Here is a 19,161-nt window from a genome sequence, read left to right on the forward strand (position 1 = left end):
TCTACCTGGTAAATTTACAAGCACTGACAAACTGAGACGTCTTTACTATTTGTGGAGTATGTCAAATGCACTTAAAATATGTTACATTTCGTTTTCAGTTGTATATCAGAACCAGTAATTGGAACAACTCGATAGCACACTGCAAACTTTTTTGCCTTCAAACCCGTTCCATGCTATCATGCGAGTACTTGAGTACTCAAAATTATTTTCATGAGATTACTTGAACACAGACATTCTTTCAAATGCCCAACCGTACATGTAACTGTATGAAAGGTGGTGCCCTTAGTTTACTAGGCTACCTAATTGTTACCACAACACTGACACTGACACATTCACTCTCTCAATACAAGTCAGTATTCGACGTCCATCCATGTCTGAGGTCCTCGGGAGATGACGTGGAAACCGGCCACTAGGGGCAACAGTGAGCCCTCTTACCTTCAAGTAGGTTTGGGTTTTGCTAAGGCATTGTGGATGGGGATGGCGGATGGGCGTAAGCATCTAATTCCAAAGGTTGCAAGTTTGAATCCATCGATAGAAAGTTGGTTTTTATATGTTTTTTAAGCCTAACCCAAACCTTAACCCTTACCTTCGAAATTTGACATTTGGAACAAATTTAAAATGTTATGCTTGAGGAACATTAATGTCGAATTCTGAGGTGATACTGTGAGAGTTAGCTGCAAAAAAAAGGACATGCAGCAGTTTATGTAGCATTTTTATACGCTTCTTCCATGTTTAAAAAAAGACCTGTCAGCTGATTTTTGCGGAGGGGCCAAACTGACTGGACCAGGCAAAGAGTACCCCCCCACCCCCTATTCTTCCTACTAAGTGGTTTCTTCCAAGTTACACTACAGAGTGCTGGGAATTGCCAGGACCCTCACAATATGATATTATCACGATACTTTGGCCGATACGATATGTTGCGATCCTCACGGTTCTACACTGAACAAAAATATAAACGCAACATGAAACAATTTCAAAGATTTTACTGAGTTACAGTTCATATAAGGGCATCAGTCAGTTTAAATAAATAAATTAAGCCCATGACTGGGAATACAGATATGCATATGTTGGTCACAGATACCTTAAAAAAAAAGGTAGGTGCATTGATCAGAAAACCATTGTACTGTATTTGAATGTATTATGGATCCCCTACTCTTCCTGGGTTCCAGCAACATGAAGGTTGTTAATGCAATTTTAAAAACATTACAATACATTCACAGACTGTGTAAAGCATCTGTGTGTAGCTGGTGAGATGAGTCAGGCGCAGGACAGCAGATATGAGTAATGAAAGCAATTTTACTGAATAATATCATAATACACGTTGTATAAATACAAGGCCACAAAAGTACGGACCACAATACAATAAACAATTACTCACAAACAAACATGGGGGAACAGAGGGTTAAATAATGAACAAGTAATTGGGGAATTGAAACCAGGTGTGTAAGACAAAGACAAAACAAATGGAAAATGAAAAGTGGATCGGCGATGGCTAGAAGGCCGGTGACGTCGACCGCCGAACGCCGCCCGAACAAGGAGAGGGACCGACTTCGGCGGAGGTCGTGACAGACTGTGTGCCCTCAGGCCCCTACTCCACCACTACCACATATACAGTATACAGTACAAAATCCATGTGTACGTGTGTGTATAGTGCGTATATAATCATGTGTGTGTGTGTATGCATGTGTCTGTGCCTATGTTTGTGTTGCTTCACAGTCCCCGCTGTTCCATAAGGTGTTTTTTTATCTGTTTTTTTTAAATCTAATTTTACTGCTTGCATGAGTTACTTAATGTGGAATAGACTTCCACGTAGTCATGGCTCTATTTAGTACTGTGTGCCTTCCATAGTCTGTTCTGGACTTTGGACTGGGAAGAGACCTCTTGTGGCATGTCATGTGGGGTATGCATGGGTGTCTGAGCTGTGCGCCTGTAGTTCAAACAGACAGCTCGGTGCGTTCAACATATCAATACTGTACCTCTCATAAATACAAGCAGTGATGAAGTCAATGCATCCTCCACTTTGAGCCAGGAGAGATTGACATGCATATTATTAATATTAGCTCTCTGTGTACATCCAAGGGCCAGCCGTGCTGCCCTGCTCTGAACCAATTGCAATTTTTCTGAGTCCTTTTTTGTGGCACCTGACCACACAACTGAACAGTAGTCCAGGTGCAACAAAACTAGGGCCTGTAGGACCTGCTGTCAAGAAGGTAGATCTGGGCCTTATCATGGACATACTTTTCCCCATCTTAGCTACTGTTGTGTCGATATGTCTTGACCATGACAGTTTACAATCCAGGGTAACTCCAAGGTTTAGTCACCTCAATTTTCTCAATTTCCACATTATTTATTACAAGATTTAATTGAGGTTTGGGGTTTAGTGAATGATTTATCCCAAATACAATGCTTTTAGTTTTAGATATATTTAGGACTAACTTATTCCTTGCCTCCCACTCTGAAACTCTTTGTTTAACTTGTTATAGATAGGGGGCAGTATTTTCACGGCCGGATAAAAAACGTACCCGATTTAATCTGTTTATTACTCCTGCCCAGAAACTAGAATATGCATATAATTGTTTGATTTGGATAGAAAACACCCTAAAGTTTCTAAAACTGTTTGAATGGTGTCTGTGAGTATAACAGAACTCATATGGCAGGCCAAAACCTGAGAAGATTCCAAACAGGAAGTGCCCTCTCTGACCATTTCTTGGCCGTCTTTATTATCTTTATTGAAAACAGAGGATCTCTGCTGTAACGTGACACTTTCTAAGGCTCCCATAGGCTCTCAGAAGGCGCCAGAACGTTGAATGATGACTCTGCTGTCCATGGCTGAAAAACAGTAGCGCATTTGGATAGTGGTCGATCTGAGAACAATGAGACGGGTGCACGCGTGCACGTGAAAAGTCCATTTTACATTTTCAGTCTTTGAACGAAAACGACGACTCCCGGTCGGAATATTATTGCTATTTTACGAGAAAAATCGCATAAAAATTGATTTTAAACAGCGTTTGACATGCTTCGAAGTACGGTAATTGTCACGGTTGTCTAGGACCAGTGGAGATGTGGAATCAGGAGCAGGAGACAGAGGGCCGGAGCAACTGTGTTTTAATAATAATAGAAAAATGCAATAGCCATAGGGCACAGGGCGCGTGGCGAAGTCCGCCAGGGGAAAACACTTTTCCCAAAATAAGCGCACTGAAAAAAAACAGCGCACGGGGCGCAGCCCGGCAATATAATGTATACTAACAGGATACAATCACAACTGTCCTGAGTGAACAAAAAACAATCCCGCACGAGAACCCCAACTGAAAATACACACTAAATAACCCCCCACTAATGACAAACACAAAACAGGTGCGGGATAGACAGACAAAACCAAAAGACACAGAAACAACGATCGGTGGCAGCTAATAGGCCGGCGACGACGACCGGCGAGCGCCGCCCGACCGAGGAGGGGCGCCACCTTCGTTAGATACTGTGACAGTAATGGAATATTTTGAATTTTTTTGTCACGATATGCGCCGGCGCGTCACCCTTCGTTACCCTTCAGATAGTGTCTTGAACGCACGAACAAAACGCCGCTATTTGGATATAACTATGGATTATTTGGAACCAAACCAACATTTGTTGTTGAAGTAGAAGTCCTGGGAGTGCATTCTGACGAAGAACAGCAAAGGTAATCCAATTTTTCTTATAGTAAATCTGAGTTTGGTGAGTACCAAACTTGGTGGGTGTCAAAATAGCTAGCCTGTGATGGCCGGGCTATCTACTCAGAATATTGCAAAATGTGTTTTCACCGAAAAGCTATTTTAAAATCGGACACCGCGATTGCATAAAGGAGTTCTGTATCTATAATTCTTAAAATAATTATTAAGTTTTTTGTGAACGTTTATCGTGAGTAATTTAGTAAATTCACCGGAAGTGTTCGGTGGGAATGCTAGTTCTGAACGTCACATGCTAATGTAAAAAGCTGGTTTTTTATATAAATATGAACTTGATTGAACAAAACATGCATGTATTGTATAACATAATGTCCTAGGAGTGTCATCTGATGAAGATCATCAAAGGTTAGTGCTGCATTTAGCTGTGGTTTTGGTTTTTGTGACATATATGCTAGCTTGAAAAATGGGTGTCTGATTATGTCTGGCTGGGTACTCTCCTGACATAATCTAATGTTTTGCTTTCGTTGTAAAGCCTTTTTGAAATCGGACAGTGTGGTTAGATAAAGGAGAGTCTTTAAAATGGTGTAAAATAGTCATATGTTTGAAAAATGGAAGTTTTCGGATTTTCGAGGAGTTTATATTTCGCGCCACGCCCTATCATTGGATATTGGAGCGGTGTTCCGCTAGCGGAACGTCTAGATGTAAGAAGCTAAGTGTTTCAGTAATTTCAGTCGCTGTATTAGCTGACGTGTTGTGTTGATTCAGCCGCATACATAGACACTCTGGCTTTCCTCAAAGCCAGTGGCAATTCATTAGTAAAGATTGAAAAAAGTAATGGACCTAGACAGCTACTTTGGGGAATTCCTGATTCTACCTGGATTATTTTGGAGAGGCTTCCATTAAAGAACACCCTCTGTGTTCTGTTAGACAGGTAACTCTTTATCCACAATATAGCAGGGGGTGTAAAGCCATACACATACGTCTTGCCAGCTGCAGACTATGATCGATAATGTCAACAGCCCCACTGAAGTCTAACAAAACAGCCCCCACAATCTTTTTTATCATCAATTTCTCAGCCAATCATAAGTAATTTGCGTAAGTGCTGTGCTTGTTGAATGTCCTTCTCTATAAGCATGCTGAAAGTTTGTTATCAATTTGTTATACTGTAAAATAGCATTGTATCTGGTCAATCACAATTTTTTCCAAAAGTTTAGTAAGGGTTGGTAGGCTGATTGGTCAGCTATTTGAGCCAGTAAAGGGGGCTTAGGTAGCGGAATGACTTTTGCTTCCCTCCAAGCCTGAGGGCACACGCTTTCTAGTAGACTTAAATTTAAGATGTGGCAAATAGGAGTGGCAATATCGTCCACTATTATCCTCAGTAATTTTCCAACCATGTTGTCAGACCTCGGTGGCTTGTCATTGTTAATAGACAACAATAATTTGTTCACCTCTTCCACACTAACTTTACAGAATTTAAAATTACAATGCTTGTATTTCATAATTTGGTCAGATATACATGGATGTGTAGTGTCAGCATTTGCTTCTGGCATGTCATGCCTAAGTTTGCTAATCTTTCCAATGAAAAAAATAATTAAAGTAGTTGGCAATATCAGTTGGTTTTGTGATGAATGAGCCATCTGTTTCAATTAATAATGGAGATGAGTGTAACGGTTGTCGTCGGGAATGGAGGACCAAAACGCAGCAGGAATGTGGATGCTCATCTTGTATTTTATTTTAAACCAAGAAAACACCAAAATAACAAAATAACGAAGAACTCACAAACAACAAAACAGTCTTGTCAGGCTCACACACGCAAAACAAGAAACAATCTCCCACAAACACTACACCAAACAATTACCCATATATAGGACTCTCAATCAGAGGCAACGAGAAAGCACCTGTCTCCAATTGAGAGTCCAACCCCCCATCAACCTAAACACAGAAATACAACAAACCAGAAAGAACATAGAAATACAAAACATAGAACATAGACCAAAACCCAGAAATAATAAATCAAACACCCCACGACACAAATCACCCCCCCGAACCACATAAACAAAACACCCCCCTGCCACGTGACAGTACCCCCCCTAAAGGTGCAGACCCCAGATGCACCTCATAAATAAATAAAAAAACACCAACAACAAAAAAATCCCCCTAAACTAAAGGGAGGGAAGGGAGGGTGGCTGCCATCACCGACGGCACTTGTGCTACACCCCCCCTTCCCAACCCACCTATACAGGAGGTGGTTCTGGCTCTGGCCTATTGTCCTCCAGAATGCAGACAGACTTGCTCAGTTTCGGGCCGTAGGCAGACACCCCTCGTTCCGGATCGTATGCAGACCTCTTCCGTTCCACACTGTAGGCAGACTCATTAGAAACACAGTTACTCATATTTAGTTCCGGATCGTCAATAGACTTACTCAGTTCCGGGTTGCTGATAGACTCCCTTGGTTCCGGGTCATAGGCAGACTCACCCGGTTCTGGGTCACAGGCCGACCCCTTTGGTTCTGGGTCACAGGCCGACCCGTTTGGTTCCGGATCGCAGGCCGACTCCCTCGGTTCCGGGTCGCAGGCAGACTCCCTCGGTTCCGGGTCGCAGGCAGACTCCCTCGGTTCCGAGTCGCAGGCAGACTCCCTCGGTTCCGGATCACAGGCAGTCTCCCTCGGTTCCGGACTAGACACTGTTGCCGGATACTCTGGACTGCACACTGGTGCCGGATACTCTGGACTGCACACTGGTGCCGGATACTCTGGACTGCACACTGGTGCCGAACTCTCGAGGCTGGGCTGACGCACTGGAAGCCTGATGCGTGGTACTGGTACTGGATGTGCCAGTCTGGGGACACGCACCTCAGGGCTAGTGCGGGGAGCGGGAACAGGCCGAGTCGGACTGGGCTGACGCACTGGAAGCCTGATGCGTGGTGCTGGTACTGGAGGTATCAGCCTGGGAACACGCACCTCAGGGCTAGTGCGGGGAGCGGGAACAGGACGAGTCGGACTGGGCTGACGCACTGGAAGCCTGATGCGTGGTGCTGGTACTGGAGGTATCAGCCTGGGAACACGCACCTCAGGGCTAGTGCGGGGAGCGGGAACAGGACGAGTCGGACTGGGCTGACGCACTGGACCGTAAAGGCGTACTGGCGGTCTCGAGCGCAGAACTGGCATCGCTCTTACTAGCTGGATGCCCACTTCCCCCTGGCAAATGCGGGGCGCTGGTATTGCGCGTACCGGCCTAAAAATACTTGGCCTCGCCACAGTACCCATTACCCCGAAGCACGGGACCATCCTCGGCTCCGCCGATCTGTCCGTGTGCCCCCCAAATTTTTTTATTGGGGCTGCCTTTCCGGTCTCCTCGCCAGTCGTGTACCTCGGTAGCGTTCCCGGTCCTCACCAGACTTCCTCCATGGGCCCTCTCCGGCCAGAATCTGCTCCCACGTCCATTTCTCCCACCAGTCCATATCGAATTCCCCTTGCTCCTTACACCGCTGCTTGGTCCATTTGTGGTGGGAGATTCTGTAACGGTTCGTCGTCGGGAATGGAGGACCAAAACGCAGCAGGAATGTGGATGCTCATCTTGTATTTTATTTTAAACCAAGAAAACACCAAAATAACAAAATAACGAAAAACTCACGAACAACAAAACAGTCTTGTCATGCTCACACACGCAAAACAAGAAACAATCTCCCACAAACACTACACCAAACAATTACCCATATATAGGACTCTCAATTATAGGCAACGAGAAAGCACCTGCCTCCAATTGAGAGTCCAACCCCCATCAACCTAAACACAGAAATACAACAAACCAGAAAGAACATAGAAATACAAAACATAGAACATAGACCAAAACCCAGAAATAATAAATCAAACACCCCACGACACAAATCACCACCCCGAACCACATAAACAAAACACCCCCCTGCCACGTCCTGACCAAACTACAATAACAAATAACCCTTATACTGGTCAGGATGTGACAATGAGCTTGCCTTTTTCCCAGAATTTCATTTAAGGTGCTCCAAAGCTTTTTACTATCATTCTTTATTTCATTTATCTTTGTTTCAGGGTGTAGTTTCTTCTTTTTATTCAGTTTAGTCACATGATTTCTCAATTTGCAATAAGTATGCCAATCGGTTGTGCAGCCAGACTTATTTGCCATTCCTTTTGCCTCATCCCTCTCAACCATACAATTTTTCAATTCCTCATCAATCCATGGGGATTTAACAGTTTTTACAGTAATTTTCTTTATTAGCAACTGGAATAAGCAATTTCATAAATGTGTCAAGTGCAGTGTATGTTTGCTCCTCATTACACACTATGGACCAACAGATATTCTCTACATCAATAACATAGGAATCATTACAATAATTCTTGTTTGACCTCTTATTCACCATATTAGGCCCAGCCTTTGGAACTTTTGTTTTCCTATTTATGGCTACTATATTGTGATCACTACATCCGGTGGATCTGGATACTGCTTTCAAGCAAATTTCTGCAGCATTAGTAAAGATGTGATCAATACATGTTGATGATTTCATTCCTGTGCTGTTTGTAACTACCCTGGTAGGTTGACTGATAACCTGAACCAGGTTTCAGGCACTGGTTACAGTTTGAAGCGTTTTCTTGAGTGGGCAGCTTGATGAAAACCAGTCAATATTTAAATCACCCAGAAAATATACCTCTCTGTTTATATCACATACATTATCAAGCATTTCACACATGTTATCCAGATACTGACTGTCAGCACTTGGTGGTCTATAGCAGCTTCCCAACAGAATGGGCTTTAGGTGAGGCAGATGAATCTGTAGCCATATTACATCAACAGTATTTGACATGAGATCCTCTCTAATCTTTATAGGAAGGGTGGTTCTGAGTATAAACAGCAACACCTCCACCATTGGCATTTCTATATTTTCTGTAAATATTATAACCTTGTATTGCTACCACTGTATCGTCAAAGGTATTTTCTAAGTGAGTTTCAGAGATCAGTCAGAATATGAATTCCATCTGTTACTAGCAAATTATTGAGTTTATGAACCTTGTTTCGTAATTCCTAAGCTACATACAGTTGAAGTCGGAAGTTTACATACACTTAGGTTAGAGTCTTTAAAACTCGTTTTTTCAACCACTCTACAAATGTCTTGTTACCAAACAATAGTTTTGGGAAGTCGGTTAGGACATCTACTTTGTGCATAACACAAGTAATTTTTCCGACAGTTACTTACGGACTTATAGACTTATAATTCACTGTATCACAATTCCAGTGGGTCAGAAGTTTACATACACTAAGTTGACTGTGCCTTTAAACAGCTTGGAAAATTCTAGTAAATGATGTCATGGCTTTAGAAGCTTCTGATAGGCTAAATGACATCATTTGAGTCAAGAAATCAGCCAAGACCTCAGAAAAAAAATTGTAGACCTCCACATGTCTGGTTCATCCTTGGGAGCAATTTCCAAAAGCCTGAAGGTACCACGTTCATCTGTACCAACAATAGTACGCAAGTATAAACACCATGGGACCACGCAGCCGTCATACCGCTCAGGAAGGAGACGCGTTCTGTCTCCTAGAGATTAACGTACTTTGGTGTGAAAAGTGCAAATCAATCCCAGAACAACAGCAAAGGACCTTGTGAAGATGCTGGAGGAAACAGGTACAAAAGTATCTATATCCACAGTAAAACGAGTCCTATATCGACATAACCTGAAAGGCCACTCAGCAAGGAAGAAGCCACTGCTCCAAAAACACCATAAAAATAAACAGACTATTGTTTGCAACTACACACAGGGACAAAGATCATACTATTTGTAGAAATGCCCTCTGATCTGATGAAACAAAAATAGAAATGTTTGACCGTAATGACAATCGTTATGTTTGGAGGCAAAAGGGGGAGGCTTGCAATCCGAAGAACCCCATCCCAACCGTGAAGCACGGGGGTGGCAGCATCATGTTGTGGGGCTGCTTTGCTGCAGGAGGGACTGGTGCACTTCACAAAATAGATGGCATCATGAGGTAGGAAAATTATGTGCATATATTGAAGCAACATCTCAAGACATCAGTCAGGAAGTTAAAGCTTGGTCGCAAATGGGTCTTCCAAATGGACAATGACCCCAAGCATACTTCCAAAGATGTGGCAAAATGGCTTAAGGACAACAAAGTCAAGGTATTGGAGTGGCCATCATAAAGCCCTGACCTCATTCATATAGAAAATTTGTGGGCAGAACTGAAAAAGCGTGTGCGAGCAATGAGGCCTACAAACCTGATTCAGTTACACCAGCTCTGTCAGGAGGAATGGGCCAAAATTACCTCAACTTATTGTGGGAAGCTTGTGTAAGGCTACCTGAACCGTTTTACCCAAGTTAAACAATTTAAAGGCAATGTTACCAAATACTAATTGAGTGTATGTAATTTTCTGACTCACTGGGAATGTGTTGAAAGAAATAAAAGCTGAAATAAGTCATTCACAATACTATAATTCTGACATTTCACATTCTTAAAATAAAGTGGTGATCCTAACTGAGCTAAAACAGGGATTTTTTACTAGGATTAAATGTCAGGAATTGTGAAAAACTGAGTTAAAATGTATTTGGCTAAGGTGTATGTAAACTTCCGACTTCAACTATATATATTTTTTTCCATCTTTTTTTTATTTTACCTTTATTTAACTAGGCAAGTCCGTTAAGAACAAATTCTTATTTTCAATGACGGCCTAGGAACAGTGGGTTAAATGCCTGTTCAGGGGCAGAACGACAGATTTGTACCTTGTCAGCTGGGGGATATATGGGTATATGGTCATGTCATTGTTCATTTAGCTATTTGATATATAATTTTAGGACATATTTTAGGTATCCAAAAAATATATAGAAAAATGATTTGATAAAATATTGTCACAAAATACTTTGTGCTGTTGGAAGGAGGACCAAGGCGCAGCGGAAGTGTGGATACTCATATTTTAATTTTCAAAAAAGGGTAGAGCATCCACTGAAAAAACAATAAACACCACAGTGACAGTCTTACAGGCATACAAAACGCAGTGTAAAAACAACCACCCACAAACCCCAGTGACAAACAACTCCTACATATATGACTCCCAATCAGGAACAACGATTCCCAGCTGTTCCTCATTAGGAGTCACAAGACACACACAAGACTGCCACGTCCTGACCCCCAAACTACTACCACAGCTCCATCTGCTGGTCAGGACAGTACCCCCCCCTCAAGGTGCAGACCCCGGAATGCACCTGACCACAAAAAAAAACACCAACCAACAAAATCCCCAACAAACCCCATAAACTCTAACCCTAAACAATAAGGGAGGGAAGGGAGGGTGGCTGCCGTCACCGACGGCACTGTGCTACACCCTCCCTCCCCAACCCACCTATCCTGGAGGTGGCTCAGGTGCAGGCCGTTCCTGGCTGTCAGGGCAGTCTGGCAGCTCGGGGCGGTCTGGCAGCTTGGGGCAGTCTGGGCAGTCTGGCAGCTCGGGACAGTCTGGGCAGTCTGGCAGCTCGGGACAGTCTGGGCAGTCTGGCAGCTCGGGACAGTCTGGGCAGTCTGGCAGCTCGGGACAGTCTGGGCAGTCTGGCAGCTCAGGACAGTCTGGGCAGTCTGGCAGCTCGGGACAGTCTGGGCAGTCTGGCAGCTCGGGACAGTCTGGGCAGTCTGGCAGCTCGGGACAGTCTGGGCAGTCTGGCAGCTCGGGACAGTCTGGGCAGTCTGGCCACTCCGGCAGTTCAGGGCAGTCTGGCCACTCCGGCAGTTCAGGGCAGTCTGGCCACTCCGGCAGTTCAGGGCCGTCTGGCCACTCCGGCAGTTCAGCGCAGTCTGGCCACTCCGGCAGTTCAGGGCAGTCATAAAATAAATCATAAGGAAAAGGTCTTTAATTGTCTTTCCTATATCTAAGAGATATAAGGAAGCTCAGGAAATATGTATATATATTTTTTTACACATAGTGAACCCTTTTGTTTGGGGTAGGTACAAAACTACCTCCATACTTCCATTAATTGATTTCACCGGTACCCGTACTCTATCTTGGCATAGGTCCGACAATAGCCTCTCATCAATTGTAATATTAAAATCAGATTCCCATCTCTCTCTTGACTTATGCACATCTTATTTTGGGCATTGTTGCATTAGCAATGAGTACACTCTGGATAAGAATCTAAATGAGCGATGGTTATTATTGAGTAGTTGTTCAATACTTGATAGATTAAAAGTAATATCTCCAAGAGTGCGTATGAGAAAGTTTCTTAACTGCAAATAACAAAATAAATGCTTAATGGAAAGCTGGCATTTCTCTTTCAGTTGCTTGAGTACTCCATATTCATAGCAATATTCTAAATGTGTTATTCCCTTCTCATGCCAATGTTAATAATTTTGTTATCCAAGATCCTTGGCAGGAATCTGTTTTGTCACAGTATCAGGTATGAAGATCAGACCCAGATGCAGACAACGTCGAAATAACAATGGTTTAATAATCCAACAGGGACAGGCAATAGACAAGTCAAGGCAAGCAGGGGTCAATAAACCAGAGGTGGGGCAACAGTACAGTACGGCAGGCATGCTCAGGTTCAGGGTAGGTAGAGTGGTCAGGCAGGCGGGCTCAGAGTCAGGACAGGCAAGGGTCAAAACCAGAAGGGCGAGAAAAAGAGAGACTGGGAAAAGCAGGAGCTGAGAGAAAACCGCTGGTTGACTTGACAAACAAGACGAACTGGCAGCAGACAAACAGAGAACACAGGTATAAATACACAGGGGATAATGGGGAAGATAGGTGACACCTGGAGGGGGTGGAGACAATCACAAAGACAGGTGAAACAGATCAGGGTGTGACACACAGAGGTGTTTTAGGTGACAAGCCTCCTTTCAGACCAAAAAGCTCACGAATTTCATTCCAAGATCTTACTAAATTCATGGTACAGGGATTGCTCATTTTAGTTGCTATAGTCTTGGGGTTTCACTTGTAGATAATATTACTTCAAAACTCTATTAAGATCAAACATTTCCATCTGAGTCCAAGAGGTGGCTGGTTCAGCTTAAAATAACAATGAAATACATTTAAGTTGCGCTGTCCAGTAATACATCTTGAAATTTGCTAGGCGTTGACCTCCAAAACTATAATCCCATTTTAATTTGTCCAGACTCACCCTTGAAGTTTTTCTGTTCCACACAAAGTGTCTTATGGTCTCATTAAGGTACTTAAAGAAACTATTTGGTAGGGATATGGATAAAAATTAAAATAGATACATCATCTTAGGCAAAACGTTCATCTTAATACAATGAATTAATTATCTAAAAAAATGTTAGAGGCAGATCTATCTATCTATCTATCTATCTATCTATCTATCTATCTATTCAAGTCATCCACCACCTTCTGAACCAAGACAGAGTGATTTAGCTTATACACATTTCTTAAGTCATTATCAATTGTGATTCCTAAATATTTGAAGCCCTGTGGCGACCATCTGAAAGTACCTGTCTGTTCACAGATGCTATAATCAAAGCGAGTCAGTGGAAGTATTTTACTTTTGTCCATGTTGACATGACCTGATATAGAGCTCTATGTACCCCAAAGCGTCTGTAGTTTTGAGAGGGATACGGTCGGGTCAGAGACAAACAAAATAATGTTGCCTGCAAACAATGAGATCTTGTGCATTATCTGGCCCAACAGGGGCGGCATGTAGCCTCGTGGTTAGTAACCGAAAGGTTGCTAGATTGAATCCCCGAGCTGACAAGGTAAAAATCTTTCATTCTGCCCCTGAACAAGGCAGTTAACCCACTGTTCCTAGGCCGTCATTGTAAATAAGAATTTGTTCTTAACTGACTTGCCTAGTCAAATAAAACATAACAGAATGTCCTTTATGCCAGGATCCGTTCTTATGGCCTCCGCCAGGGGTTCTATGCCTAACAGAAATAGGAGTGGGGAAAGCGAACAGCCCTGCCTACTACCTCTAAAGAGTGGTAAAGTAGCTGACATCATGCCATTAGTGGTGATCTTGGCTTGCGGTTTATGCTATAAAGTCTTAACCCAGTTGACAAACGAAGAACCAAAGTTAAACTTAGCAAGGACCTTGAATAGGTATGGACACTTTTCAGCATGTAGAGATACTGCAATACTAGGATCGCCCCTCACACTGGCCAATGAAATTACTTTAAATAACCTGCACAAATGATTAGTGGAGGATCTTTTCTGTATAAAGCCTATTTGATCACTGTTGATCAGGTTTGGTAAATATTGTCCTAATCTTTTAGCTGTCGTTTTTGTAAGTACTTAAGGTATTATATTTCTCTTTTTTATTCATCAATGTTTCTTTAAGAGAGATTTTTTGGTGTTCCTTTTGTAATAATAGGATTTCATTCTCTAATTGAATTTTAACCCTTAGAAAGGCCTTTACTGTTACCCAATAGTACAAAACTATTGGGAGAGGACAGTTTGTTTCACAGAAAAAAATTATTTGGTTTCTGATAAATTTACAAAATTCTGCCTGTTTCAAAAGAGCTGGGTTTAGGCGCCATCTATAGGTCCGTTGAACTACATTGGCCATCAACACAGAAAGTGTGAGAGGAGAATGATCTGAGATGGTTCTGGATAAATACTCAGTTTCCACAACTCTATGGGTTAACTGCGCTGACAGGAGAAAATAATCAATCTGGATATGAAAGTTATGAGGGCAGGAGTAGAATGAGTCATCTCTATCTTGGGGGTGTCTTCAAGTCTCTCAAATTTAAGTCTTTCATAAATGATAAAATGCATTTGGCTGACTTAGTCAATGAGGTAGCTTTAGCTGAGGATCTCTCCAGAATCGGATTCAGACAAAAATGCAAGTCACCCCTAACCAAGAGGGTTCCCTGACATTCTGCTACCTTGAGGGATATGTCTTGAATAAAAATATGATCATCATAATTAGGTACATATAAATTTCACAAGGTCCAAGATTCAAAATACATTCTGCCATGGAACACTACATAACATAATTGTTTTCGTTACACAGAAGGGTAAATTCTTATTGATCAGCACAACTACTCCCCGTGTCTTTGTGTTAAATGAAGAGGCAAAAACCTGACCACCCATTCCCTATTTATCTTTTTATGTTCTGCCCATGTTAGATGTGTTTCTTGTATAAACGCAGCGTCAGTCTTTAGCTTTTTCAAGTACTGTACATTAGCACTTGTTTCCATTTAACAGGTCCATTCAGTCCACTCACGTTCCATGATGTATGTTTTACTATCTTAGACATATTGTTTACTCAGTACATGAATGCAAATGTCAGGAATATGTCCAATAAGGGTGTTGGATATTCTATTACATATTTACATATATATTTTCATTGAGCCTGTAGTCAAACACATGATATAAAGCAAAGGTCTCTCACAAAACTGTACACTAACATAAAGTAAACAAAACAAACAGCCCCCCCCCCCGTGTGGTTCTTAAACACGCCCAGCATAAATCCTACCTGCAGTGGAGTTACGCTCCCAGCATCGCTATTCCTACATTTCAACTCTAACATGAAAGCTAACGTGACCCTGGATCTCGAAGTAAATTGACAAAAATAGAGATAATTCTTCATACACCATTTTGTGATCGAATGCAAATCAAATACGAAACAATACCTTTAGAGGGTATCCTGATTCTCAACACCATGACAAGGAGCAAAATAAAAACACAAGACATCTTGGCTCAGCCAAACAGAAGGGTCTGCTCGGCCTCCGACCGCAAGGCACTACAGAGGGTAATGCGAATGGCCCAGTACATCACTGGGGCCAAGCTTCCTGCCATCCAGGACCTCTAAACCAGGCGGTGTCAGAGGAAGGCCCTAAAAATGGTCAAAGACTCCAGCCAGCAGGTGAAGTTATCATGTTTATTGATAAGTATTTTTAAAATATATCAGAAGCTCTCGCTCACGCTTCTTGCTAGCTTCGCCTCATCACGTGACTCTTGGCTCCCTATTTAAAAAGAAGACAGAGATTTTGTATTTTTTAAGGTATTTTAATAGAATCCCCAATAGCTGTTGCAAAAGTAGCAGCTACTCTTCCTGGGGTCCACACAAAACAGTAAACATGACATAATACAGAACATTAATAGATAAGAACAGCTCAAGGACAGAACTACATACATTTTCTTTAAAAGGCACAGGTAGCCTACATATCAATACATAAGCTGAATGCTGGTGTTTTGGTGCAGGTAGAGCCAACTAGCGCAAAAATAGTACGGTGATATTATCAAAACGGTACAATACGATATATTGTCAAAAATAATATCCCAATATGTAACTGTATAGATTTTTTCCATTATCACTAGATTGTAGAGTGACACACACATAATTTGATTTGATTTTAGCTGCCGGTGATGGGCAGGACTAGCATGAGGTATGTTTGTTGATTCTTATTGACTCCTTTGTATTTGTATTTGTATTTATTAGGGATCCCCATTAGTTGCTGCAGCTACTCTTCCTGGGGTGCAAACACATTAATGCACTTACATTACGTATAAAAACAAAAGATCAAACAGTACATCATATAACATTATTACACCACTACATATCTACAGTACAAAATGTATAATACCACCACACAACAATATTACAATGTACATGTGTGTGGACTGTGTGTGCTAGCGTTTGTGTCCTTCTTGATTAATAAATAAAACTAAAATGTTGTTTCTCTGTAATACTATTAGCCAACTAACAGTTTTATTGTTGGTTTTAGCTAGCCCAGATAGGTTCCCCATCTCCCAACCTCATAACTAGCTACCAACCCACTGGGGTTTGATCTTAATATGCCAACGCATTGCGTTATCAACGTGGAAAATACATTGACTTAACCTGACAAACAGGTTGCTACATCAATGTTATTTCAACGTAATCATCACAACTATGTATACGTAGAAATTGCAACTGAAATTTCCAGTTAATCTTTTTCATCCTATCCTACTCAATGGTGGTTGAAATTATGTTGAATTTCATATTTGATAAGACACATATTATTTGACCTTTTTCCAGTGTTGATAGTAAAATGCTATGTTTGAATGAAAATAGATGTTTCAATGTCATGCCATCATGCCATGAAAATATAATGTGTAGCCACAGTCGAATGATTCCTGCCTGAACAGTGACTCCTACTGGTATATGAAGGGTAATGCACTTCAGTGAGAACAAGTCTATCCTCCAGATGCCTACCTCTATGTACCCTTAGCTTTGGAAACAAGCTGTGTACGTATCATGTCAACACATTTAGACATTGATTAGCTTCCGTACTCATTTGTGTAGACTACCTAAATCACATTGAATAGTGGAAAGTAACTCCTCAAACGTTTCTTTCACAAGCTGTATGTGAAAAAAGTCAGAGTGAGGTTTGGTTTATGCAGGCTACAGTTTCATCTGATTTGCTCAACAAATCATTTCACTGTGTAGCTAGATGTACTATCATTCATCCATGGTTAATCGGATCTTTGGAAGTTTAGAAGTAGTTGCTGTTAGCCCTACAAATAGGATGTCAAATGCATGATATTGATAATACACTATTAACTTTGGATGCTGTCGTGTATATGAAGGATGGTAACAAATAGAGTTGAAACAACGTTGATTCAATCAGTGTGTGCCCAGTAGGAAGCCATTTCAGGCAATCAATCAGGTTATAGTGGCTTGTCTAACTATCTTATCTGGCATGCCTGCTGGCAAGGTTGCCAGACTTTAGAAAAAGCAAGCAATTACTAAATGTACTGAAAAAGACTCACATTTCTTTAAATATTTGACCCAGATTTTAGCAGAGATGCAGAGTAGCATATTTAGTTAAAATAACCACCAGTCAGGTTACATATAGCTCAAGAGGTATGGTTAGGTATACAGAAAAATACTTGGTTTAAATATAATCTGGCACCTTATGATAATGTCATGGTTTTTGTGTATTAATTATGATGCCGTGATATGTGCCTGTATTGATGATGTGTGTTACGATCCCATGTACTGTGTTGTAATTTGGATGTAATATCTTAGTGCAGTATATTGAGATTGTCACGCCCTGATCTGTTTCACCTGTCCTTGTGCTTGTCTCCACCCCCCTCCAGGTATCGCCCATCTTCCCCACTTATCCCCTGGGTATTTATACCTGTGTTTTCTGTCTGCTGCCAGGTCGTCTTGTTTGTTCAAGCCTTCCACAGTTTTGTTTCTCAGCTCCTGCCTTTTCCAGTTTTTATTTTCTCGCCCTCCTGGTTTTGACGCCCGCCTGACCATTCTGCCTGTCCCTGGGCCTGCCTGCCGTCCTGTACCTTTGCCACTACTCTGGATTATCAACCCCTGCCTGCCTTGACCTGTCGTTTGCCTGCCCCTGTTGTTACAATAAACATTGTTACCTCTACACAGTCTGCACTTGGGTCTTACCCTGATTCCTGATAGAGATGTGTGATTTACAAGGGGTCTGGTTTATGCAAATTCAGTTGTGCATGACAGCTAGGCTACATCAACAAGAATCTTTCAATGGAGATTAGGCTTATTGTGTCGGAATAAGATGGAATACCCTATATCCAGAATGTGCCAAATGACTCATGCTGACTTTGTTCATACAGATTCATCTGTTTTCTTCAATTATTTAGCATTTGGAATGCATTTTTTTTCTTTCTAGATTGTGCCTGTTGTCAAGTGCCTCCTAAACTGTTCACCTAAACTGGCCAATCATGTTGGTGTAGGCTACATTCTAATACTATTCAAACAGGAACTCATTCGAACCTGCCATATGAAAACAGTAGTGTCTTTGTTTTTTAATTACATCCTGTGTAGAGTGCAGAGTGCTCATATAGTGCTTCTTATTCTGATAATTGGAAACCTCAACCAATGAGGGGAGACCACACTGGTAGGTTATTTTGGTATGTAAAGACATTCTGTGATTATAATGAGAAAAGACAGCTACTGTACAGCAATGAAGCTGTGTGTTCACTTTGCAAAAACGTGGAAATGAAACGTATAGTTCGGGAGACTGGGTTGCATTTATCTGTGATATGGTTACTTCATAGCAGTGTACATGTCTTTGCTCTACTGTCATTGAATTGTATTGAATTTCAATGTACAAGATGCACTTTAATGTACCTTAAAATTCCTCCACAAGAGTCTTCCTACCTTGGGTCTTGGTCCTGTTGTAGAACTGTTTGCAGACTTGAAGAGACTTGCCATGGAGAAACACTTGTTGTTTCCACTGGAACAGAGAAGGGTCCTCCTGGATCAATTTACTACTTTATTTGTTGTCATGGTGTTTCAATAGGCAAAATCAACTTCCTATTTGTACCAGACCTCATAGTTCCTATGTGGAGTTGGTGTGTATCAAATCATGATCTCTTGACCTCCAGTTACGGAAGTTTTTGTCCAACCTTCCCTGTTCAATTTTATGGTTGCCATTTTTAAGAATTATGCTTTAGGTAAGTCTAACCTAAAGTCTTAATGTATAAATGTCAATGTAAAGGTAAAGTTGAACTTTTAACACATTAACAAATCACTCTTAGGTTATAAGAGTG

The sequence above is a fragment of the Salmo trutta genome, chromosome 25 (assembly GCF_901001165.1).
Source record: "Salmo trutta chromosome 25, fSalTru1.1, whole genome shotgun sequence".
NCBI lineage: Eukaryota > Metazoa > Chordata > Actinopteri > Salmoniformes > Salmonidae > Salmo > Salmo trutta.